Genomic DNA, 25,675 nt, shown 5'->3' with positions numbered 1-25,675 from the left:
CACTTTGATTCACACTTTGCATGAAGATATTTCAGTGTTGTTTTGAAGGCTATGTTCATTCACTAGTTCTTATCAACCAGTTTCGAGTTTAAGGACCAGGGGCCAGATGTAGCAAAGGGTTTTTCCCATTCTGTGTCAATGGGAAAATGTTTTCGTACATATGGCCCCAGATGTATCAAATGATTTTGCACTCGCAAACTGCGAAATCGGCCGTTTGCGAGTGCAAAATCGTGGTCTGCAATGCATCAAAGGCATTCGCAGACCACAAAAGGAAAATCGCAAATACCGAATCGCAATGGGCCAGATTCATACATCTGGCCCTTTGTGTATTTGCTAGCTTGTTGTATTCTGCCTTGTTCCCCCATTCTCGTTCCTCCCTTCCTCATTTTGCCTCGCTTCCTCATTTCTTATGTTAAAGATGCCTAAGAATGTGTCCTAATGCTTTGCTACTGATTTAGTGGCATCTTGTGAATATAATTCTAATACAGCTGGATCTGCAGGTAGATAAATTAGGAAGAGTAATCATTGATCACTTAGAATGATACGTTGAATACCAGAACAGGGCAGTGTTAGATAGGAAGCAGGATAGACTGTGTGTTCTTTTTGTGGCAGTAGGTCTGAGTTGTCACAAACTATTGTCACAAGTTACTATTATGCATGATAAAACTATCATCCCTCGTCCAACCCTTCAAATTACAATTGAATGTGGGAAAGACCAGAAGAAGATGTGGAAGAAGTGCATGTTATGTCTTGGAGTAGGATCGATAAAAACCTGATTCTCCAAGTAGCTTTGGTTCGGAAGTGCTCTTAAGAGTCAGTTTGGGTGGCCTTTTGTAGCATCACAGACAGAAGAAGTTGAGAAGAAGGACTCCTCTGTGGAAGAACTAGCTGACCATTTGGATGTGGATTGGACTGAACTTTTGGGGAGCCCTGGTGAAGACTAATTGAATATACCTACCACTGCTACACTAAAGTTCCCACCCTGGATAAGTTCTCACCGGTTTTGAAGCCTAGCGAGTGGCCAAGAAGAAATTATCTATTACATTCAAGAAACTGGAACTTCTTGTTGTGTGTCAGGCAACAAGGGCAAATAGGGTTCTGTGGCTGTGAAGAGGACAGGGAAAACTGAATGCAGCTGAGCGGTCCAGCCTGAAAGGTAACTAAGTCCACTCCTGTCCTCCCAGTTTCTCTGAGGCAGAACATTTTGCTTGTAACTTTCAACCTTTTTTTAATGCAGGAGAGCCTAAGGTGACTACTTTCATGTAATGAACATAAATTAATATTGGTTTTTACAAACCGCTGTTGCTATAGGCATTGTTTTACTTAAAACTTTTCAAAAATCGATATCCCCGACTTCCCTAATGTGAGACTGACCATTTTGTGGTCCTTTTGTCAGTAATTACTACTAAAATATGCTCCTATATACATATAAGTGGGTTGCTTGGTAATCTGGCTTTGACATCGTGTTGTTTCTTCTTTAATGCTGCTTAACATATATTTCTCAGGGCTACAGCCACTTGCTTTATGGCATAGGTTTTACTCATTTAAATTGTGTTTGATTCTATCATTCTATTATTAAATGGGCAGGGTTCCTTCCACAAATTAACAATTCAAAATCTCTTATGAAGGATGCATTACTAACGTGGAGATTCTGGGAAGACAATTACTGCAAAATCCAAAAGGAGGCAGACAGATCACACGTTGTAAAGTCTTTCCTCTTTCACACTTTGGTGAACACAATAGAAACGTTCACCAGCAGAAATTCTGAGAACATTTTGGATGAGAATAACTGCATGGCGCCTTGAACCAAACAGAAAGGAAAATGTCTGTCCCTGAGAGCTGCAGCTCTAAAATGACGGTCACAGACATTTGGCATCGTACTTATTCACTGAGAAACACTTTTTTTAAAGCCTAATCCATCCATGAGTCTTTTGACACGAAACCCATCTTTCAGTACTTTTCATCTCAGTATTGTTGCGAGTCTAGTCAACAGTTGAAACGTTGTACTTTTCTAGGAAAAACAAAATGATAGGGTTACATTAGATACATCATTTAGCATATTTGAGGACACTTATATGTGATACAAAAACAATGCAAGTACAGTGGCGAGGTGAGATGAAACGTAATATATTTTCCAATCACGTTTACAAATACTGATGTGTATCAAGCCTACGATTCATTACCCTGGCAGCCAATAAATGAAGTATTAAATGCAAAAATTTTAAAAGTCTTTATCACGGGGTGGACGATAATCTTACATAGCAAATATAATAGCAATTTGCCTGACCATACTTAAATATTTTCACTTAAACACATTCCTATTTCTATAACATGCACACCGATACTAACAAAAATTGCAGTTTCTAACGTGATTTTGTTAATTATATGTTTGTTGTATATGGTTTCTATTGTGTAGAAAAATGCCCCTTTTTGTGTGGCCATTCGAATTTTCTGTCTATATTTTATTGCTGGTTTAGGACACTACACACAAGGACACTGTTGTCCAGTCTCATTGCATGTGGTTTAAACTCTTAAACATATGGAAATAGGCTCCACTCCTAACTGAAATATTTAACTTATCTATCATATATCTCTGGTATATAGTATAAAGTTGTAGTAAAGTCCTCCTTTTTGCCGTGGTCAACCCCAAACCTTTTGGACAGGTACTGGTGGTTACTGACTCTTGGCTGTGCCCTGGGTACTGCTTACCAGTCCCAGGGCCAGTGCTCTGTGTAAAGTGGATATGCAAATAAGGATAATTATAATTGGCAAAATTAACCTACCTATAAGTCCTTAGTATATGGTAGGGCATGGAGGTTTAGGGACCCCAGCTTAGGTAGTGCCCGCATAGGTGCACTGCTGAGGTGCCCAGTGTCATTTTAAAGGCAGGCCTGCCTTGCTGGCTGCTTTTAAATTAAAGTTACATGGAAATTCGACTTTGGAATTAAAAGTAGCTCCAAAGCTTTAAACTACTTTATTTTTACATATAAGACACCCCAAAGGTGTTCCCTATGTGCCCCTAGGGCTGGGTGCTAAGTAACTATAAGCACAGACCTTATAAAAATAGTTTTATAAGCCCTGGTGAGGTAAAACAGCCAAATTAGTTTTTCCCTCATTGTAGTGACTGGCCTCCATAGGCTAGACTGGGGAGACTTTATTTTAATTTGAAAAATCCCCTTAAATAACAGATACCAGACGTTTGGTATCAAATTAATTGTTATAATAAATCCCACAACTTCCAGTTGCTGGATTTAATATAACTTGTTCAGGTAAAGAGTTTTAAACTTACTTTACCTGAAAAGTTGCCAACTTTAGCCCTGCAGTGTTGTTGCTGCTGTGCTCTGATTGGCCAGCCTCTGGCAACCTGGCCAGGCTGCCTTGATGAGGTGTGAAGTGGCCTGGCTCAGCACAAAGAGATGTGCCTGGGGGAGGAGATCTCCCCTCAGCAGATGGTGAAGCAGGAAGGGGGAGGGCTGCCAAACTGGTCTTCAAAGGCAGAGAAGGACATTTGGAGCAACCCAGAAACACCCTCACATCATGCAAACCAGACAATTAGGTGCCCCCTTGATTAGATTAGAAGAGGGCAAGAGAGGGTTGTGTTCAGGATTTTTAGCCACACCAGTGCGTGGGCTCAGCCAGATGTAACCTCCAAAAATCACTTTTAGCCATGATGTAGTTTTTGAGGAATTTTGATCCCTGGGATTGATTTTTGCCACACTTCCCAGGAAGTGGTCATCACAGGGGGTAGGACCCTGCCCCTGATTGGAGAAACAGGACCCCCCTGTTTTTCACCCAGGAGCAAGGATAAAACTGGCAGACCTGCATCCACACCTCAGATCCCCATCAGATTCCAACAAGGAAGAACTACAGGAGAAGAAGGACTGCCATGCTGGACCCCTGACCTGCACCTGGACCCTACACCCTGAAGGGCAGCACCAGCTGCACACTTGTGCTTCACCACAAGAAGGACTTTGCCTGGCTTCAGCTGGTTCAAGAAGGGACTCCCTGTTTGCTACACGTGAAAATTTGCTGCCCAGAGTCCCCTGCACCAACTCCTGAAGAAACCAACCAGCTGACCACTGTCCAGTGGTCAAAAAGGAGATTGGTTCAGGTGCATTCTGGGAGTTGTAGTCCACATCCCCAAGGAGCATCTCAGAGCTTCTGGAACCTTGGGGTGAACTGTGGACCGCAACAGAACCTTAAAAGAGCATCTGGAAGAAGACCCAGAAGTTTGGATAACTTTGGATAACTTTTTGGAAAAAGATCCTTAGAGGGACCAACCCCCCGTGGCAACTCTAGCCGGCTTGCCTTAACCGTGTCCCGGCCTGACTTTCAGGATCATCCCAGTGAAGAAATTCTCCAAAAAAGAGACTAAGTCCGAACGTAGGGAGTTGACTGGGACCTCCCAGCCAGCGTATCCGACGAGGGCTCCAAGGACGTCGGATCAAGATCCATGTTTGCCCCGGTCAAAGGATTTTCACCCTGGAAAAACGACTAAGTCCAAAGGTAAAAATCTCCACCGAGGGCTTCCGCGACGCATATCTGAGGAAGAGTTCCAGGAGGTTGGATTGGACTGGCAGGTTCATCCTGCTGAAGAAAATCTTCAGAAAAACAACTAAGTCCTAAGGTAAACTTTTGACCGAGGCCTCCCGCGGGCTGTAGCCGAGCCGGGGTCCATCACGGTCAGCCTTAAACTTTGACTTTGCCCCGGTCGAGGTGCGACCAGATGCCCATATTGGCGCTTTGTGTTCCAATGCGCTAAAAAACAATAATTCTTTAAAAATTCATATCTCCGGTTCCCCTTATCCGATTTTATTCGATTTTGTGTCATTTTAAAGCAAATCATATTTCTTATTTTTATAAATTGATTTTGGATTTTTAAACTGTTTTTGTGTTTTATTTAATTATTGTTTTGTGATATTTTAATGCTTTACGCTTAGGCCCATAATTATACTTTTTTAGCGCCACATTTGCGCCGCTTTTTGACGCAAAAGCGGCGCAAATTTACAAAATACCATTGTATTCTGTGAGTTTGCGCCACTTTTGCGTAAAAAAATGACGCAAATGTGGCGCTAAAAAAGTATAAATATGGGCCTTATTCTCCTAAATTAAGCCTTGTCACTCGTTGCAAAGGTACCAAGGGTTGAGCTAGGTTTAATTTACTGAGACCTAACTGGACCTAAGTGGAGGTTAGTGGCCTATTGCTAAGTGTAGGTACTTACCGGACCTTACCAATAACCCATTTTCCAACAAAAGTGTACCCAGGGCCGGTAGGTCAAATGTCACTAGTAGTGGGCAGCACATATTGTGTCATTATCGGAGTGACAACAGAAAACATAACTGCAGGCCTACTACCAGTAAATTGGTTGTGCAGGTTTGAAATGTAAATTTGGCTGGTCAAAATAACCCCTTATGATAGGACTAAATTCCTCCTTTGAAATCTAGATTATCACTCCTAGTTTGGCCTCAGTGTCCAATAAGGCAGGGTGCATGGTATTTAAAAGTAGGACATTGACATTTTTAACGTAAAACATATCCTTAAGTGGAAAGGCCTCGAAAGCTACTGTAGCAGGATCAGCTGTTCCTTAGAAAAGCAGTGGGAGTTTATATTAAAATTATATAATGTTATTCCTGTCTAGGAACAAGATTAAAAGTTTGTTGTTTTTTAAAATATTTATTACAAATGCAATTTATTGGTAAAGCCAGACTTGTACTAACTATTTTACTGAAGGCACTTTTATAAAGTAATTTTTATAATGTCTAAAACTGCTAGTAGCACATTTGCATGAGTTTCCGTCTGTCACCCATTGGCGTAATAGTTCTTGACGAGGTGCAAACTTGCTCCCAGAGCTCAGACAAAGCCTTTCATGATGCTGACCAGAGATCACGGTGAAGAATTTACATTTGTTATTAAATATTTCATCAGTAAGCAATTTTGCATATTCCAACAGTATCTATTAATACTTACCTCTTTTGTGATTTACGCGAAATGTCTTCTGGCCCTGAAACCCCGATGAAATATATGATACAATCTGCAGAAATTAATTAAATGTAATGTATTATAGCATGTGTATCCTTTTTCAGCATACAAAACACCATCATTTTTCAACCTCCTTTTTGCTGAAATATACAAGTGTTGTATAATCAAATATATATACATATGCAATTCTTCTTGAGGCAGATCTCACATATTCCACCACAGAGATCTGGTGAATTCTAAATATCCATGGTTTTCATTTATTGTAACATTTGTATAACAGATACATGAAAATGAGTGGAAGACATAATGCCGAACTATAATAAGAAAAGCTAAATGTTTGTAACAGTCACAATATGTGCAAGTAAATTAACATAAAAACCTCACAATGTATAGTTAACTCAGAGAAGGGAGAAGGGGGAGACAAATAATAATTCATGAGGGAATTGAACTATAATGGGAGTTATGTTGCAAAAATCTAATGGAGTGCTCTGTTAGATTTATTTGTATAAGTTGCAACTAAATATAGTTAAAACATACGTTCTGTATTCATGACAGGAATGAAGCACTCCTGAACACCATGTGGATGGAATAATAGCTAAAGAATGTAAGTCATTTCCTGTGCAGCAGACTGCAGTAACTGAACAGAATTAGTGGTTCCATTGTGTCATAGCTGTTACAGTTAGTGCTCTAGAAAGCAACAATGCATGACAGATTTTATGTAAATCCTCAAATATATTCCTCATCTGTGTCAGAAAAAGGTCTGACATGTGGGGTAAAATATATACTTTGAACAGCATGGGCAATCTTCCAATTGATCCTCCATTCCTCTCCAGTAGCTTCACCATACGGTTCTAACGAACAACTAGAGGCCTAGAATTCAATATTCATGACATATATGAGGTACCTTTCAATGCCATTTTGAGATTGGGAGTTTTTCAATTTAAAGCCTTTCCTATGGAGCTTGCTGAATTAAATGATCTGTAAAGTGTTACTGCAGATCTCAAATCAAACAGCTAAATGTGAAAGAAAGAATACATTAGTCATTCATGATTATACGACGGAACACCGAATTAAAAACAACTACTAACCTTAACAACGAGGTCGGAACACCGACCTCGTCCTTACTACTAATGATTTTACCACGAATGCCTTAACAACTAATTTTCATTGTAAAGGCATTCCTGATAAAAACTATTACTAATAGGCACCATTCACCCTACATCCCTCACCCCACCCCCCCAACCCCACCCCAAAACCTAAAACCCCTGACCCCCCACCCCCTCCCCAAAACCAAAAACGGCCCATCCCCCGAAACCCAACCCCAAAACCTAAAACCCCCTGACCCCCACCCCCTCCCCCAAACCAAAAATGCCCCACCCCCCCAACCCCACCCCAAAACCTAAAACCCCCTGACCCCCCACCCCCTCCCCAAAACCAAAAACACCCCATCCCCCCAACCCCACCCCAAAACCTAAAACCCCCTGACCCCCCACCCCCTCCCCAAAACCAAAAACGCCCCACCCCCCAACCCCACCCCAAAACCTAAAAACCCCTGACTACCCACCCCCACCCCAAAACCAAAAACGCACCACCCCCCAACCCCACCCCAAAACCTTAAATTTTTAGAGTTTAAGTTTCAAAATAGCACTTAAAAGCAAAAAGTTCCAATTGTGGACATCTGTTTGTGGTAGACCGGGGCGAAGTCTAAAGTTAAGGCTGACTGCGATGGAGCGCGGTTCAGAGACTCAAAGTGGATTGGGCCCGGTCAGTGTTTACCTTCAAATTTAGATATTTTTTGAAGAAATAGTCTCTCAGAACGTAGAAGTTCAGTGAGACAAGGCTGCAGGATTGTCCAAGAATGAAGCATCTCATTGGACAGCCGTGAAGCAAAGGCGTGGTGAAGATTTTTGCCTACGGACTTAGGGCCATATGTACAAACACATTTTCCCATAGACACAGAATGGGTAAAACTCTTTGGTACATCTGGTCCTTAGTCGTCGAGATAGTAGTTGAAAATCTCCAGTGGGACAAAGCGGAGGTCTGCACCCAACAACATTTCCAAGAGGACAGATACCCCTTTGGTGGAGGACTGCTGAAACAGATTTGCTGCTGTGGAGAACAATGTAGGAGGTGAAGCCACAAAGTCAATCTGACCGACAATGCACCTCGGGCGGTTAGGAGAGCAGGTTGGTCTCAGCCTCCACCTGTTCTCAAAGCTCTTTTTGGCCAAATTTTGTCTAAATCCTCCGCTTTTGGAAACTGGCCATCCCAGATGTGGATGGAAGGCTTCTGGGGGTTCAGACCTCAGTTAGGATGGATCCAGGTGAGTGTTCATGATTGTGGGAGCTTATTGTGTCCCTTTGGCTCTGAACAGGGGGCAAGCAGACTAGCCCTTGGAGTCACTTCTGGAAGTCCTGGGTACAGGTGTAGATACAGGGCTCAATAGCAGGGCTGACCTCTGAGTGGTCAAGGCAGGCACCAGGCAGAAAAGCAGTCCTTCCAGGAACAGCAGCAGACGGGTTGAGTGCACAACAGGTCACAGTAGCAGGCAATCCTCTGAGAGTCCAGTAGTGAACTAATGAGCGGGTCCGAGAGCCCCATTTTTTATACTCGTACCTTGCTCCTAGAAGTTGGGAGAAGTTTCTAGAAAGGTTCTTTGATGTTCTAGGAGTTTTCTGCCTGCCCTGGCTCCTAGACGGCTGCACTGAAAATAAAGGGTCGTTAAGCCCATTGTGTGATGGCAGAGCACATCCTATTCAGGTGCAAGTGAGGCTGTGCTCAGCTCTGCTCCCCACCCCCCAACGTGCAGGTGGAAAGGCTATTCAGGCTCCGGTAATCCGACTATTGTGTGACTAACTGGGGTAAATTCACAAAGTCTCAACTGTCAGTTACACCCAGTCATGTGAAATAAGGCAGGCCTCAGGCACAGAAAGCTAAGGGCAGGAAAATGCCAGCTTTCTAAACGTGGCCTTTTCAAACTTATAATGATAAATTTGACTTTACCATTAAATAGGTTTTACCATTACATCTCACAAGTACCAAACATGCCACACCTACCTCCTCTCATTTAGGAATGACAGTTTATTAAATGTAATAAATAATCTCCAATGCCATCCTATGGGAGGGCTAGGCCGCACAGTAGTGAAAAATGGTTTGGGAGGTTTTCTCTACTAGGACATGTAAAACTTAATTATGTACATGTTCTACCTTTTAATTACACAGCAACCTGCCCTATAGGCTCCCTAGGCCATACCTTAGTGGTGACAAATGTAATAAAAGGGAGGTTTAAAACTTGTCAAGGGCTTTTAAATACCATGTCGACATGGCAGTGGGACTCTGCCTTCAGGGTGAAACAGCAGGCCTGGGACCTGTTTGAAGTGTTATTTAACTGGTTGGCACAATAAGTGCTGCAGGCCCACTGGTAGCAGTTAATTTATAGGCCTTGGTTATATAGTATACCACTCTACAAGGGGCTTGCAAGTAAATTAAATATGCCAATCAAGTGTATGCTAATCAAACCATGTCTAGGAGAGTGAGCACAGGCACTTTAGCACTGGTCAGCAGTGGTAAAGTGCGGAAAGTCCTAATGCCAACAGAGCAAAAATGCAGAAAAAATTGAGGTACAGAGGAAAGTTTTGGGGAAACACTGCCCTAAGGCTGAGTAGCAAATCCTAGTTTGTTTTAATGGGATACAGGAGTTAGCTTAGCCTTTGGCTTGCAGACTTGTGTCCCGTCACCTTTTACCCTACTTACCTTGCTCATTTATTTAACTAAATCTTTTAAGATGGCTGCCTTGTTTTTAGTTAGGCCCATATTTTAGCTTGTGTTATCAATATCAAGCGACAAAGATAAACAAACTGTAGGTGTTCACATTAGGTACTTTACCTCTTCACGCTTTCGAGGGCATTGTTTATATAAATTACCATCCCAAGCATGCCTTGTTATCTATTGTTTGGGAACAGACCTACGTCAGGGGTCCAAGCAGATCTGTATAAATACTCCTCACTTAAACAGATAGTCAGAGGGATTTCGACCAGATGCCATCGCTGCTATCGATGCTGCACGTCGCCTTGACGCTGGCCCAGGCTTCGTGTCCCTACGGAGTCTGAGCTAGGGACCTCATACCCAGGTAATGAGGTTTGGGGCCATTCTCATGGACATGCATTGGCAGATTAGGTTTAACATACCTAGCTCTCTTTTAGGTTATAGGTTAGGCTCATCATGGTAGGGAATTAGAATATATTTCACATCTCATGTCATTACATATTATTGCAAGATGGTGGGGGTCTTTGTATTAATGACTGCTGTCTTTACCATTTTGTTTCTTGCACTGTTCATTATCCTAATCAATGCAGCCCATGCAACTTATCGGAGATTGCAGTTTTGCTAAATAAAACCTATTAAAACTTTACTGCATCTTCTTCATTGCCTGTGTTTGATTGAGACACGTTGTTCATGTGAGAAAGGGGTAATCTCTGTTTCACCACAACACTTCCTGAGATGTCACACTCTTGAGTCCATGCGTAAAGGCTGCCACAAATCACCTTTTACTGTTCAGCTTTCTGGTGAGGTGCTGCTTGTGAGCTGGGAGGGTTGAAACAACAGTTGCGACTTGTAGGATTGGCATGGTCGCCTGCAAACATAAATACTGTTATCCTTAAACCAGTAGTCTTGCCTAGAGCAAGAGTCCAACTACGCCTGCTGATAGGTCTGACATAGATGTTGAAATAATTAACATTGTAAATCTGACACAACAATGAGGATATATAGCTAAATCACACTCACAACTAACTAGTACTACACAATTTTCAACGACTTGGAACATTTTAAATACATAATACTGACAAACAGAAAGGAATGTTTGCGTAGCTATTAACAGAATAAATAAGAGCCAATCAATATGAGGCATTCTAGTAGAGTACAGCTGTCTGATTTCCGATCAGCATTTTTACTTGTTAAGCGCAACAACATTTGTAAAACAGACATTACACAAACTCTGAGACCAAACATGTGTACCACTCTTCCTTGATCTAAAACAATGTCCCCACCAAATGCTAGGATTTGGCAGTGTTCTTATTCAAAAATAGGAATATAAATAGGTGTTAGACTTTTCATCCTTGGCGTGGTCTCCCTTAACATTTTGCCTCTGTTCCCCAGGTTGTTGATGTGTGCTGGACTCTGATTTTACTGTTTTTGTTACTCTGGGAACTTTACCGCTGCTAACCAGTGCTAAAGTGCAAGTGCTCCTTTACAAAATGTGTATGTAATTGGCTTATCCATGATTGGCATATCTGATTTATTAGTAAGTCCCTAGTACAGTAGAGGTGCCCAGGGCCTGTAAATCAAATGCTACTAGTGGGCCTGCAGCACTGATTGTGCCACCTACATAAGTAGCTCTGTAATCATGTCTCAGACCTGCCATTGCAGTGTCTGTGTGTGCAGTTTTAACTGTAAATTCGACTTGGCAAGTGTATCCACTTGCCAGGCCTAAACCTTCCCTTTTCTTACATGTTAGACACCCATAAGGTAGGCCCCAGGTAGCCTCAGGGGCAGGGTGCAGTGTATGGTTAAGGTAGGACATATAAGATATTGTACGACGAAAGAATGACTTCAAAAACAACTACTGCCTTAACAACGAGGTCGGAACACCGACCTCGTTGCTACTACTAATGATTTTACCACAAATGCCTTAACAACGATATTTTGTTGTAAAGGCATTCCTGATCAAGTCATTAGCAATAGGCACCATTCACCCTACATCCCTCACCCTACCCCCCCAACCCCACCCCAAAACCTAAAACCCCCTGACCCCCCACCCACTCCCCAAAAACACCCCACCCCCCAACCCCACTCTAAAACCTAAAACCCCCTGACCCCCCACCCACTCCCCAAAACCAAAAACACCCCACCCCCAACCCCACCCTAAAACCTAACCACGCATGTTCGTTGTTCAGAACATACGTAGTAAAGGCACAAAAAAACGGAGTCGTGGTTAAAAAAAGCGTTGTTGCGCTTTCGTTAACCACGACTTTCGGAAAAAAAAAGTTGTAAAAAAGGATGTTTCCCCATATAATAATGTGTTTCATATGTCCTGACAGTGAAATATTGCTAAATTTGTTTTTCACTGTTGTAAGACCTGTTCCTCTCATAGGTTAACATAGGGGCTACCTTTAAATCTGATTTAAGTGTAGATTCCCTTTGGGAGTGGATGGACATGTGTAGTTTGGGGTCTCTGAGCTCACAATTTAAAAATACATCTTTTAGTAAAGCTGATTTTGAGACTGTGTGTTTGAAAATGCCACTTTTGGAAAGTGTGCATTTTCTTGCTTATACCATTTCTGTGACTCTGCCTGTTTGTGGGTTCCCTGTCTGGGTCAGTTTGACAGTTGGAGTGGTTGCACCTCACACTAGACAGTGACACAAAGGGAGCTTGGGTGTAGCCTGCATATCCTGATGAGCCGTTTGTACTAGGAGGGAGGGGTGGAGTGGTCACTCACACCTGAAAGGGATGTGCCTGCCCTCACACAATGCAGTCTCCAACCCCTGGTGCGTGTCTGGGGCCTGGCCTGGGCAAGGCAGGATTTCACATTCAAAAGAGACTTTACTTTGAAGTAGGCCTACTTCAAAGGAGAAACGGGGTATAAGAAGGGCACCCAAAACCACAGACTTGAGAAACCCTTCTGGAAACAAGAGGAACCTCTGCCTGGAGAAGAGCTGAAGAGCTGAGGAAGAAGAGCTGCCCTGCCTGTGATTGTTCTTTCTGGAGCTATCCTGCAGTTGCTGCTTCTGCCAGAGTAAGAGGGCAAAGACTGGACTTTGTGTGCCTTCCATCTTGTGAAAACATCTCCAAGGGCTTGATTTAGAGCTTGCCTCCTGTTGTTTGAAGTCTCAAGGACAGCAAAGACTTCTCTATGCCAGCACCTGGAGTCTCTGAAGAGACTCCTACTCTGCCCCTTGGTGCCCATCCAGTTCCTGGGACCCTGAAAGGAGAAGCTGGCAGCCTAAAGACAAGAAAATCCACGCTCAGAGCGCCGTGCAGGGAAAAGATCGACGTGACTCCAATCTGCGGCTGAAGAAAAACGCGCCGCCGGCTCCGCAGCTGAGAAACGAAGCTCGCAGGAAATGCGACCGAAGAATCGATGCACGTAGCAGGAGAAACGACACGCAGCATCGCTGACAGAGGCTGGGAGATTACAACCCGCGCTGTGGGGTTTTCAGATCATTGTGCGGCTGGATTTCCGACTCAAGTACCGCTGTGCGTGGAAAAACAATGCAAGGCCTGCCCGGACCTGAGAGTGCTGACCGGATCGACGCATCACTCTCCTGAGGAGAGAAGAACCGATGCGCCCCAACCCGGCGAAAGGAGAAACAACGCACGGTCCCGCTCGTGAGTGGAATCAACGCATTGCAAGCCCTTTTTGACGCACACTCGCCCGTGTGGGGTTATTTTTGACGCGCCCAAGGAACATTTTCACGCTGACAGCGTTAGTGTGTGTTTAAAACTACTTAAAGACTCTTTTTGCATTTTTATTAATAACTTAACTTGTGTATTGTGGATTTTTGTCGTTTTGGTCTTGTTTTGTTTGGATAAATATTTCCTTTTTTTTTCTAAACTCGTGGTGTGTCATTTTGTCGTTTTTTCATTAAGTTATTGTGTGTGTTGGTACAAATACTTTACATCTAGCACTCCGAAGTTAAGCCTACTGATTTGCCAAGCTACCAAGGGGGTAAGCAAGGGTTAGCTGAGGGTCATTCTATTTTACCCTGACTAGAGTGAGGGTCATTGTTTGAACAGGGGGTAACCTGACTGTCAACCAAAGACCCCATTTCTAACAATAGGTATACCACTTGCATCAATAGTTACTATTCTTATTTTTGTAAATATACCTGCATTCACTCTCATACACAAAATGTGTGTCAGAAGCTAGACAATTCTCTAAACCAACCTAGAGAAACCAAATTCAATGTTTATCATTTATATTGCCCACAATATGTTGAAAAATACATTTTCCTCAACTTGAACATTATCCTATAAAGTTACATCTACGCTAGCTATATAGTTATAGGTTTCCCAAATGCTTCCTCTCATAATGATCCCCTCTCTCTACAAGAGCCTTGCAAATATTTATATTTCTTTTTATTGCATACATACGCCCTTCATTTTCAAAAGGGAATAATATTAATCTGGTTACAGACTGAGCAATAAAGTTTTACTATGTACGGGCCCCTTCTTAAAGAGTAAATACTCTGGTAAGAGGGGTGACTAGTCACAGGAATGACTGGCAAAATTACAAAGATGAGTGGCTGATGGAAGTTCTAAACATGTCTTACTTCAAAATGCTAAATGGGTTTCCACTAGCGGTGGTGCAGCTGTTTGATTAAATGGGTGTAGAACACAACATAACATACATTTGTAAAACACACGCTCATCAGGGGAATCTTGGCACTGTAATAGTAGATGTTTATTGTTACCCAACAGTACTCATTTTGCCAACCTCAGAAAGATAAATCACTAAGTGGACCTGTCAGGATTCAGAATTGTGCCATAAAGTCAAACACCTCTTGTAGGACTCCCATTGCTAGAATTAGACTGCTGGATTAGGGGCAGCAGCATCCCCGTTTGTGGGTGACTTAGTCAATTCTACACAGTCTTGGCAGCTGTCGGACCAACACTTTTGGCTTGCAAGCAGCACCTCAACCAAGTCTGAAAAAGGTGATTTGTGCCAGTCTGAAAATTGACACTTTGTGGCATCTCAGGGGAAGTCATGGTCCACAAGCCTCACTCCTTTCTCTCGTTAGCAAAGGGCTCAGACACACACATAGGCCAAAGAAAGTGAGAGCATAGCAATGATAGCACAATCTGTCTATACTTAGTCCATGAGAGGCGCACCTATCCCCCATTATCTGAAGAATAGGAGTCTGCCTGCCATCTCCAGGGGTTAGCTGTAGAGACAGGGCCGACGTCAGCAATTGAAATGGCATGCAGCGTGGAAGAAATCCTTGTTAGAATTACCTCCCTGTTGTCCCCTGGCCTATACAATGTTTTTATAAGAAACACATTTACATTCCATTAAAGGGCCTGACGTGAATGAGTGTCTGAATGTCGGACTGTTTATAAACTCTTGTGGCGACAATTGCTAGCTGGATTATCAGGTACTCAGACTCGTCTACCTTGGACAAGGGTTCATGGTGAAAGGTTATGCATAAAACAATAACAGCAATGTTTTTGCAGAATGAAAAAGTTACAGCTGATTAGAAAATAAAAACATCCTGCTGAAAGCAGGCTAACCAGAACACTTTGCATCAACAACGTCTGTCCCTCATTTCCCACCAATGCAAAGTTCTAATAGTTGACCAGATCTTCATGCCTACGATGATCGCCCCATGGTCCTTCGCCTAATGTGAATTTCTGACCAAGGTCTAGGACTTCAGTGACCCAAAACCACTGAGCCCCTCTTTCGATTCAGCCTGCAGCCTGACTGTAGACACCTCATTGACAAGAGCTTCTTGTGTCAAAAACAGGGCTGTATTAGAAGTTAAAAGTTCCAGTAGGATGTACGTGGTCCCAGTATCAGACCTGCACTCCATCACAGTTGGTTTTAACCAAAACCAGCACAACCAATTAACCTTGATTGGTGCCTTGTGCTTTTTGTCACAATTTCTACTGAAAATATTAATATTATATCTCCAGTTTTACTTATTGGATTTATTTCATTTTGGTGTGATTTTATTTATTACATTTTGTTCTATGTATTCTTCTAAATTGGTGCAGAATTTTTCTTATGTTGTTTTTTTCTTCACTTTATTGCCTTTTGAGTGCTGCATGAATACTTTACACATTGCCTATAAATTAAGGCTAACTGTTTTTGTGCCAAGCTACCAGAGGGGTAAGCACTGCCTTACTTAATTACATTTGTGGTCCACCCTGACAAGGATTTTGAATATTACTTGTACTAATAACCCAATTCTATACATGTAAGAAGACAGTAAGTGGGAAATATGCATGTTCACCATTGCGTTTCCACAATCCATGATGGTGTGTTGGGGCATGGGAGTGTCCCACACCAAAGGCCAGATGTAGCAATTTCCGAATTTGCGATTCGGAAATTGCGAGTCGGTGCGACTCGCAATTTCTGAACTGCAAATTTGGATGCAGAACGGTGTCTCAGACACCATCTGCGAATTGCAATGGGGTCGCAAAGACCCACCTCATTAATATTAATGAGGTGGGTCGCATTTTGCGACCCCATTGCGATTCCCTGCAGTCACAGGGATGGTGGCCTGCTGGAGACAGCAGACCTCCATGACTGTGACTGCTTTTTAAATAAAGCAGTTTTATTTTTTTGTATTACAGCCCGTTTTCATTAAAGAAAAACGAGTTGCAATACAAAAAGATAACAAAACCACTTGGTTTAGTTTTTTCAGAGTAGGCAGTGGTCCATTGGACCATTACCTGCTCTGAAAAAACATTTCTGGCAACATTCACAAAGGGGAAGGGGTCCCATAGGGACCCCTTCCCTTTTGCGAATGTGTTACCACCAGTGTGACACTGGTGGTAACTGCGAATTGCTTTGCGACCGCGTTCGCGGTCACAAAGCAATTTAGCATTGCGGTGCGAGTCGCAAATAGCAAGGGGACACCCCTTCCTATTTGCGAGTCGCATTCCTATTTTCCCAAAATGGGAATGAGCATTGCGATGCGTGTTTTGCATGGCGCAAACTGCGATTTTCACAGTTTGCGCCATGCAAAACGCTTGCTACATCTGGCCCCAAGTTCTGATTTGGTGTCCATTCCTGGTTCTGGTGGCAAGCCTGATGCAGAAGATAAAATTGGGGGAAGATGCCCTGATGTGATCCTGGAGGAATTGATGGACCAAAAAGTGAAGCTGAAAAGGGGAATGTGGTGTGGGTGCTCTCGAGAAATCAGCCAATGAACTCTGGAGCACATTAGCCAGCTGAGCAGATGACCACAAGAAAATGCGAGACCTAGGGAAATGTCAGTTTCCGCTTTGTGCACCTAAGTGGGTACCTGGTGTTGAAGAAAACCTCAGAGCCCTCTCTATGTATGGGAGATATTCAGATATGCAAACTTTTATATGAGCGCTGTAGACTATCCAGCTTGAGACTAAAATGTGGCAACAAGACAGCACAGTGTATAGGCCTCAGATAGAGGTTAGTAGCTTGGAGGTCCCTAAGAAATTTACCACTTCAGAGTACAGCTCCCTGTCAGCATTTGGACACACAAGACACATCCAAAGTGGTATTATTACCACTCATCCCATAACTACCATCATGCACACTTTTAGGCCTGATTTGCTTTTAGTGATACCACTTGTTTTTCAAGCCTCTCTTTAGAAGCATTCATGTCTCTGTATAGGGCTTGTTCATCCTTACGTATGGCTGCAGGAGATAAGGAAATGCTTCTGTCACTTGAGCCTAAAAAGTGTAGTTTTAGAATTGCATATTTTTCAGTAACACTGCTGCTAGAGTTTCTCTCTGCTAATGCATGGTATGTGACATGTGATCCATGATAGATACCAAAACCAAAGTGCTAAATCCAACCTACTAATTCTGCAAATGAGAAATAAAAGTAGAGGAAAACTAAACTTCATAAAAGTTGAAGAGGCATGTACCAGTTCTTAAATGCTTTGTAAATCTTTTAACCCCACAAATGGCTTTTGAAAATGTGAACATTATGCCAGTACGGTGGAATTTCCGTAATTGTAGATTTAAGGTTGGGGTGAGTTAGTGGACATTCCAGGGTAGGTCTAACTTCAAATGAAGGTGTGCACCTGCAGGCATGTAAATCTGTGGGCATTTATCTGCTTCTTCCAAGTAACCTCCCCACCTTTAAAAACACACAAAATACTTCTCATCAAGGGCAGTAAAATGTGTGTTTTCAGGGTGACAATAAAGATGGACCACCCCAATATTTAATGTAGCTACAGGAGAAGAGGTTCCACCATGCAGAGAAATATTTTATCCATAGAGAAACAAATAAACACTCAAGCATCACATTTAGTTAAGCTGTATTTTTCACTGAGTAGTTATTCTTCACACATACATGTTCTCGATGTGGATACATCTAGAAATAAATGTACTGTAACAATTTTGTTGGACTCGACTTGAAATTCGTGAAGTCATAACAATTTGTAGGGGTAAACCTACTGAAACAAATCTCCAACTGAGGAAGGCAGTGATTTGTGAAATGAGAGAAAATACATATATGGTAAACTAGAATCATTCAGACCTTAGCTCATTAGAATACAATGTTAGGCTTTGTCGGAAAGGGTTGTAAAGACATCCATAAAATGTGTAGCTGTGAAGAAGCCTTACATAAGGAATACAAGATAAAAAGATGTAATCATGGAAGTGGTTGAAAAGGTCAAATAAAAAAGTTGAACAGTACATGACTGGATTTTAGATTTGATACACATACTAGATTAGATTTACTGTGCATTCGGCATAAACTAAGAATATTTAGGATGCGTTAGTTGTGTGAGAGGGCAAAGACATAAAAGCACAATCTGAGCAATAAAGCGAAATACTTCTAACACCACTCTCACCTTAGAGTGCGATGGGGTCCATGTTGATAAAGCAAATGTTTTTGCCAATGAATCCTGAACCTGTGTTTTTAAAAGGAAGAACTGTGAGTCACAGATAAAATATATGAAAATATACATGTGTTGATTCACTAATAATGGAGGGAATATTAGATAACCTTTCTTACCTTCCTGTCCCAAAGAACTACGAAAGTCAAGATGAATAGGCCCTGGGAAGAAAAATAAGCAGAGCCTAGTAGAGTATATTTCTGCAAGAACATTACAATAGCAAGTAATAAAGTAAAGTAGAGTAGATTTAAAGTAGATTTACATATAAGCAAACATTCAATCTGCATTATGCAGTAGAAACCAAAAAAGTGTTTTCTGCATAGTATAGTTTGTTTGTAGGAATGGCAAAGGTCATTAGTATTGTATAATCAATTAATCAATGTGGTGACTTTTGTTAATTTAATGTTAAATCACTTTCACACGCACACACACACACACACACACATATATATATATATATATATATACTCACTTATTAAGACAAAGGTTACAGGAACGTTATAGTTAGGCTCACATTTTAAACGTACACAACCATAGAAATTCACCAATTACATTTAGAGTTATCTCAAGTAACTATAACACGTGCCCGCGCCATGCACAGTTTTTTCGTCAAAACATTTACTGCAAATATTGCATTGATATTATCAATGATGTTATCAAAGATGTCATGAGTGCTGCAGTTTGTGAGGTAATTAGCAGTACATGGTGAGGACGCAAGTTACAGTTACCTTAGACCCACCCTAGTCGTTTTATGTTTTTGGAGGGAGAGGGACTGCGTGATGCCCCTCCCTAGGCCGATCTAGGCACTGGGAACCCCATCCCTTGGGGCCCAGCCATGCACCCAAGGAACCCAGTCAAAATGGTTGGGGAGCAGGGGGGGAGCCTGAAGGCCCCCACAGTTTCAGCCGGCTCCCCACCTCCTCTGGGAGCCGGTATTGCTGTCACAGAGAGGGAGCTACTAAAGACGCAGATCCCTCTCTGTAAGAGCAATAGTTTTCTCTGTTTTCCTGTCTGCGTCTCTGCAGGCAGGCAAAGAAAGGAAACCTCCGCTTCCAGCAAGCAAGAGCAATTTGACAGCTCTGACTTGCTGGAACCGGAATGTTTGCTCTGACTTGGTGGGTGCTGCCAAAGCTCCCACCTAAGCAGAGCAAACAGTCATGTCCCAGAGGTGGGCACCCTGGGACAAAGCAGAAGCCCGGCCCTGGGAGGTGCTGGTCCCCAGGGCCATTATTGGCTTCACGAGAGGGGCCACACGCCTCCCTCCAACATGTCAATTTGCCCCAGGGAGGTGGTGGTCCCAGGGCCAGGGGTCCACAACAGACCTGCTATCTTCTTTAAGTTCAGCCACTGGGAAATGGCTGGACCATGCAGACCACTGAAACTTCATTGCATATTTGCCCTGGGTGGCGGCAGTCCCTGGGGCTGCAGGGGCCGAGCTGCACCCCTGAATTTCATTATATGTTTGGCCCCGGGGAGGTGGCATCCTGGCGGCTGTGGGGACAGCCGGGCCGAAAGGTTGCCAGTAGGTAGTTATAGTTAGAACCATGTTTCCATAGAAAAAGCATTTTTTGACATGCTTATATCTTTTGTGTTCTTTGACGAATCTATATGAAATTTTCCAAAAAAACGTGTGCTGGTGATTTTTGTTGCAAATATAAAGTTTCAGGGTGATCCATTAGGTGGGGGCTGAGAAAAAGGGGGTCATAAAATGTGTGTTTTGAGCACTACTACAGCTCGAACCGCGGGACAGAATTACACCAAATTTGACAGAAAGCTAGATTTTGTTCCACAGATTGTGCTTTTTTGTTATATGGTGTAAATCCATTCAGTAGCTTTTGAGATATTAAAGGAAAAATACAATTATATATCTAAGAGCACAGACCCGTCACAACGTTTTTGAGGCGATCGCAGCAAATTCACAAATGCATGTGCCAACAGGAATGCCATGCACACCATGGATTTGGATGGTTGCAGGGGGTTGGCCAAAGGTTGTGCTCTGCGGTGATTGGATTAATGTTAAGTAATTAAAATTACGTTACATTACTTTATGTTAAAAACCATATTGCTCAGGTTGGAAATCACTGAAAAAAAACAATGGTTACAGGGACATTATAATTAGGAAACAGAATTTAAAAAAACATAGACATTCACTAAAAAAACAAAGGATACAAAGACGTTATAGTAAGGTTCTGAATTTACTCATACAAACCATAGAAATTCAGCAGTTATAGTTATTCGAGTAACTGTACCTCACACCCTATGGTAACTATAACTCACACACTCACCATGCACTGCTAATTACCTCACATATTACAGCACTCATGACAACTTCCATAACATCATAAAAATATAAATGAAACATTAGCAGTCAAATTATTGTGGAAAAAATTGTGCATGGCAAGGGTGCAAGTTATACCTTAGGAGTTTGATTTTTGTTTTTTTCAGTGAATTTCTAAGATTTTTCTTTTAATTGTATTTCCTAACTATAACGTCCCTGTCACCTTTGTTTTTTTTGTTTTTTTTTTGTTTTTTTAATGTCCATCATGTTGTATGTTATCAATTAACAGTAACTTTTGCTTTCTAAAAATTTGCCTATAATATATGTTCAGATTGGGTAGTAAGAAATAGCATTATGAGGCCAGGACTGGCATTGGAGTGCTCAATAGAAGAAAAGGATTTTGGGTCAGTTTAACCAAACTTCTTAGGCACATACCTGCTACCTGATGGGTGGCTCTAAATTTGATCTAGTTACTTGACTCATCCTATCTTTAGTATTTCCCATGTATGAGCTTGGGTTCTTTTATCAGACGTGTTAATATTCTGGATAATATCAATGTTTTTGAAAACATTGAAGCTAATCAATAAATCAACAATTAATTTTCCAAATCTATTCAACATGGTGACTCTGAAACTTCAAAGATTAGTTATCAGTTTTTAGGGTAATATTTGAACTTTTGAATTGTTAAAATGTGCCTTGTACTGTTATAGCACCATTATGATCTGGAGCAAAGCTAACAACGTACTCACTTGTAGTTTGCACCTGCAGTTACTACTTTATATCAACTAGTGCAAATTATGAGAGCATGACAAACATACAAAATTTTATGAGTGCTATTCCACTTTTGTGTGATAATATATAAATCCATCACAACATTTATAAAAACCTCCTGAGCCAATGTTATTTGTAAAGAAGTTCTGCACTTGTTTGTAAATTGCCTTTGTTGACTCAAAAAAATAAAACAAATTATTTTGTTTTCTAAATAGGCACACTAAATCATCAAACCAAATGTGCCATAGATCATTCAATGACACAAGAGTACTGTGCATGTGTATTGGTATTTGAATTCTCCCCTAAGTCCCTGACTGTGAACAGTGGGTCAAGAGTGCCCATTTGAATCTAGCTGAAAGTACTGAAACTAAAACTAAGGTTAAGGTAATAAACAGTCCTGTCCCACTCAGCCACCGCAATTTGGTTCTGGGCCAGCTCCCTTCTCCACTAAGGAGGCAGTTCAGCTATGCTGGTCCACACCGATGATCTGTGGTTCTTCTGCTGACGATCTCTCACAGGTGGGGTGCAAGAGTATGCAGGTATACCAGTGCAGCTAGTCCTCCTTGCTGCGCTCATGGCCCAGGTGGTCATTGATATCAACAAGAGCTCTGGCATTTTCCTCTGCAAGATGGCAGTCTGGGTGACCCGGCACGTATTGATGAGTCTAAAGTACTGTTGGTGGGGCCGCTGCCACAGGGCAAAGCAGCTATCTCTGGTTGCAGAGGAAGGTCACAAGTATCCCACAACATTTAGCGCTGGCCGCACTAGGCCTCAGTGCTCAGGATGCTGCTAGAAGGTCTCAGGGGGTCCAGAGACTAGACGAGGTGCATCTTACTCCATTCCTGTCTTGGCCACGTCCCCCCCATGTTCCACTTTTAAATACCAGGCACTGTACCCTGTGGGCTACAAGGCCTACATTGGAGTGACCTGCTTAGCTTTTAAAAGTAGGGTCTCCCCCCTCCAATCATAAGGTTTAATCATGACAGGTCTGCCTGCAGATTTTAAAACTACAGCAGTAAGGCTACACATGTAGGCCTGAAGCCATGGTTTCCTTGTCTACCTGACCTTCCTGGAAAATTAAATAGGCTAAATTCGCTTATCTGAGCACATAAACTCAGGCTTGGACAGCTGTACACCAAAATGCAGAAACCAGCAATATCCATCAACAAAATGGGGGGTGACCATGCCAAAAAAGGCACTTTATCGCACATCCCAAATTCACACATCAAATGTTCCATAGGCCAGTTGACAGCGTGACAGTACTGAGCATGAGTGCTGACATCAGAATTTTCTCTTTAGTCACTGGATAAGAACAGTGGGTCAAAGTTCACAGCTATAACAGAGATCAAATTCAGTTGAAAGTTGTATTAATAAGATTTATTGGTGCTGAAACTGAAATGCAACTTCTAAATATATAGGCTTATATTTTTACAAGGTGGGAAGTTACTAATTATAACACATTTCTGAAATATATCTGAATTTTAAGGGACTTTTATGTGTACTTTTATAACTTGTCCTAAATAATTTCATATGGTGCTGCATTATTTCAGACAGGTGTAAACAGCACAGAAATAGAGAAGGGATAAAGGTTACAAGCATTTAAAATGCATTTTTTGTGGCTGGATGAAAAAAGAGGTTTATTCATTTGATGTCTAACGAACGCATAGCAACATTAAAACAAGCATTTGCAATGCAATAGGTCTCGCATGTGCTTGAGTTAGAACTACTGGCATGGTAAATTTATAACTGGATTTTTTTGTCACATAAAGTGGCCAACCCTGCCTCATAATTTGGTCTTTTCCTGCCACATAATTCCAGTGGTCCTGCAAATAACTAAAGCACTTCTATTTACCTTCTTCCTCTATCTGCAGCAAAAAATGAAACTGTTGCCATTTAGCATCCTAATTTAAATCTGCCATGATAATTTCAATGGACTACCACTTTCACTACCCCACCATCAGAGCTTCTGGCTGGCTAACACAATTCCCCAAAAAAAGACACAAGACAGCCACAGAGGAGTGACAGGAGAAATAAACTAAAAGGGTCACCGTAACATATCAAGAGTGTTCAAACATAGTGTAATAAGGATGTTAAGATGGCCTGATTCATGGCCATAATTGTAATAAGGAGAAAGTAATAAAACATATACAATCATCATGTCCATTCACCACATATTACAAAATATTTTTTAATAATTTAGGACAGGGTGCGGAGAATGATTTCCGGATGTAGCTATTGAGATGTGGGTTCCCCCGTATGTCTAAGTGAGATGAGGACCTTGGGGGCACTCTAGGAGGTAATGTTTCCTCACTGGATACATAGAAAGGGTTTCTTTCCTCCTAATACAGGACAAGGGGTCAGAAAGACGTACATCAGCATAAGTGGCAAGAGAGGGGACCATAGCATGAGGGATAGTGTATTACTCAGAAACAAGGGAACAAAGCAAACGTTTCCTCAATGAGACACTGACTGAGAGCGTCTACATTATGTATGAAAGTTTTCCAAACTAATATAATGAAAGTCCTTTGGGGATACAGGATTATGTTTTAACCCACTAGAACAACAGGGGGAAGGTTTTCTCTCTGGAACAATGCAATGGTGTGGCAACTCAATTAGTAAGTGTTTTTTTTCAATAGCAACACGGGAAATGTTTCCCACACATAAAGCAGATGGGGGAGGATTTTAGCTGGACATAATCAGGGGAAGCTTTTATTCCCTGTATAACTGAGCTGGTGTCTGGCATGCTAAGAGGTAATGATGTAACAGAATGTCGGTGTGTGGTGTAGAGGGGTAGCTAGGAGATGGAGACAGTTGGGCGGAGGATGAATCCCCGACGGGGCCTACCCACTGTTGAGGTCATCTAAAGGCCATATTTGAAATAAAGAACTGAAATCCTACTTGAATAGCTCTAGGCTCACGGTGACACGCTGCCCTCCAACTACAACATTTTGGAGACAAAGTGTTAAGGACCCGTGTGGAAATGCAGCACGATTCTGGTGGCAGTTGGAAGACACTTCTGGAAGAGAAGGATACCTGTCATGGGAAGGAAGATGGCCCTTTGACCATCGAGGACTGGGTCTGACCAGCCTCAGAGCCACTGGCAACTGGTGTTAGCTCAGGCTGTGGGACAGGAGGAGACCTGTGAGGAGGGTGGTCAAGGACTGGCAAGGAGCCTGATCAAGGGAATAATAAATTGACATCTTCTGTCCCAGAGTATAATACTAAGATTAAGGACAATACTATGGTGACATTGTTGAGGAGACAGCAGGAAACTCCTTTACATTAAACACAGCCCTGTAATAACTCATGGAGCTTCTGTTACTGTGACAGTAACATAAGGAAAAGCGTTCCTAAGTGGGCACTATAATTTCTCATTTAAAGTGAATTTGGCACAGGCTATTCCATGCCTTTGAAAGTCCTCTGTGCCCTGTTGTTAGTGTACTGTGATGTTTGCGCACCCCTCCATTTGAATTCAACTGTTATGTGTAGGGCTTGTACTCAACTCAGAAGCCCAGCTACTGCTCTGTGTGAAGGCACAAGCTTGTCCTAAAACACTAGAGTTGTGCACACCGCGTGACAAGAAAGAACCCTGGGGAGCGCATGAGGTCTAACTGAGTTCCAGAACAGTGGATGGTTATTAAGAGGATCGACAAAAGATATTCCACATATTTAATGGAGCGCATAGCAGAGAGATCAGAGATGCAGCAGTGCCTGTTAGCGCAGTGGTCAAGGTGATGGGCAAACATCACGTCTCAGACTGCTGCGCAGTGGTAGTCACAACCAAGCTGTTGTCTTGTTTCTTTCACACGAGCTAAGGAAAGCCTAATATCTATGCTACCGGTTGCAGAATTTCTGTGACTTCTATTTGCCATCTTTGTATGTCTGTGTGGGTAGTGGATGGTCTAACAGGGTGTTGTTGGGTGACTGGTAAGCAAGATATGTTGAAGACTGAGTGATTGAGAATGTTTGTCCCTGTACTTTATAAGTAAAGCAATGGCTGTTTTTTGTTGTTTGTAAGAAAGGATCGTATGTGTTC

General features: G+C 42.1%; 1 long non-coding RNA gene across 1 annotated transcript; it reads right to left on the bottom strand.

The window, feature by feature from the left end:
* Window positions 1-274: 274 nt before the first annotated feature.
* LOC138297424 (uncharacterized) lies at window positions 275-18,748 on the bottom strand. Its single transcript, XR_011204095.1, has 4 exons — window positions 18,710-18,748; window positions 18,546-18,605; window positions 5,969-6,032; window positions 275-2,011 (listed from the first exon to the last, which is right to left on the bottom strand). It is a non-coding gene; the product is annotated as an uncharacterized lncRNA (long non-coding RNA).
* Between the last annotated feature and the right edge of the window lie 6,927 nt (window positions 18,749-25,675).

This window comes from Pleurodeles waltl, chromosome 5 (assembly GCF_031143425.1).
Source record: "Pleurodeles waltl isolate 20211129_DDA chromosome 5, aPleWal1.hap1.20221129, whole genome shotgun sequence".
Lineage (NCBI taxonomy): Eukaryota > Metazoa > Chordata > Amphibia > Caudata > Salamandridae > Pleurodeles > Pleurodeles waltl.
The sequence above is the reverse complement of the archived record's forward strand: the minus strand, read 5'-3'. Positions and strand labels throughout refer to the sequence as shown.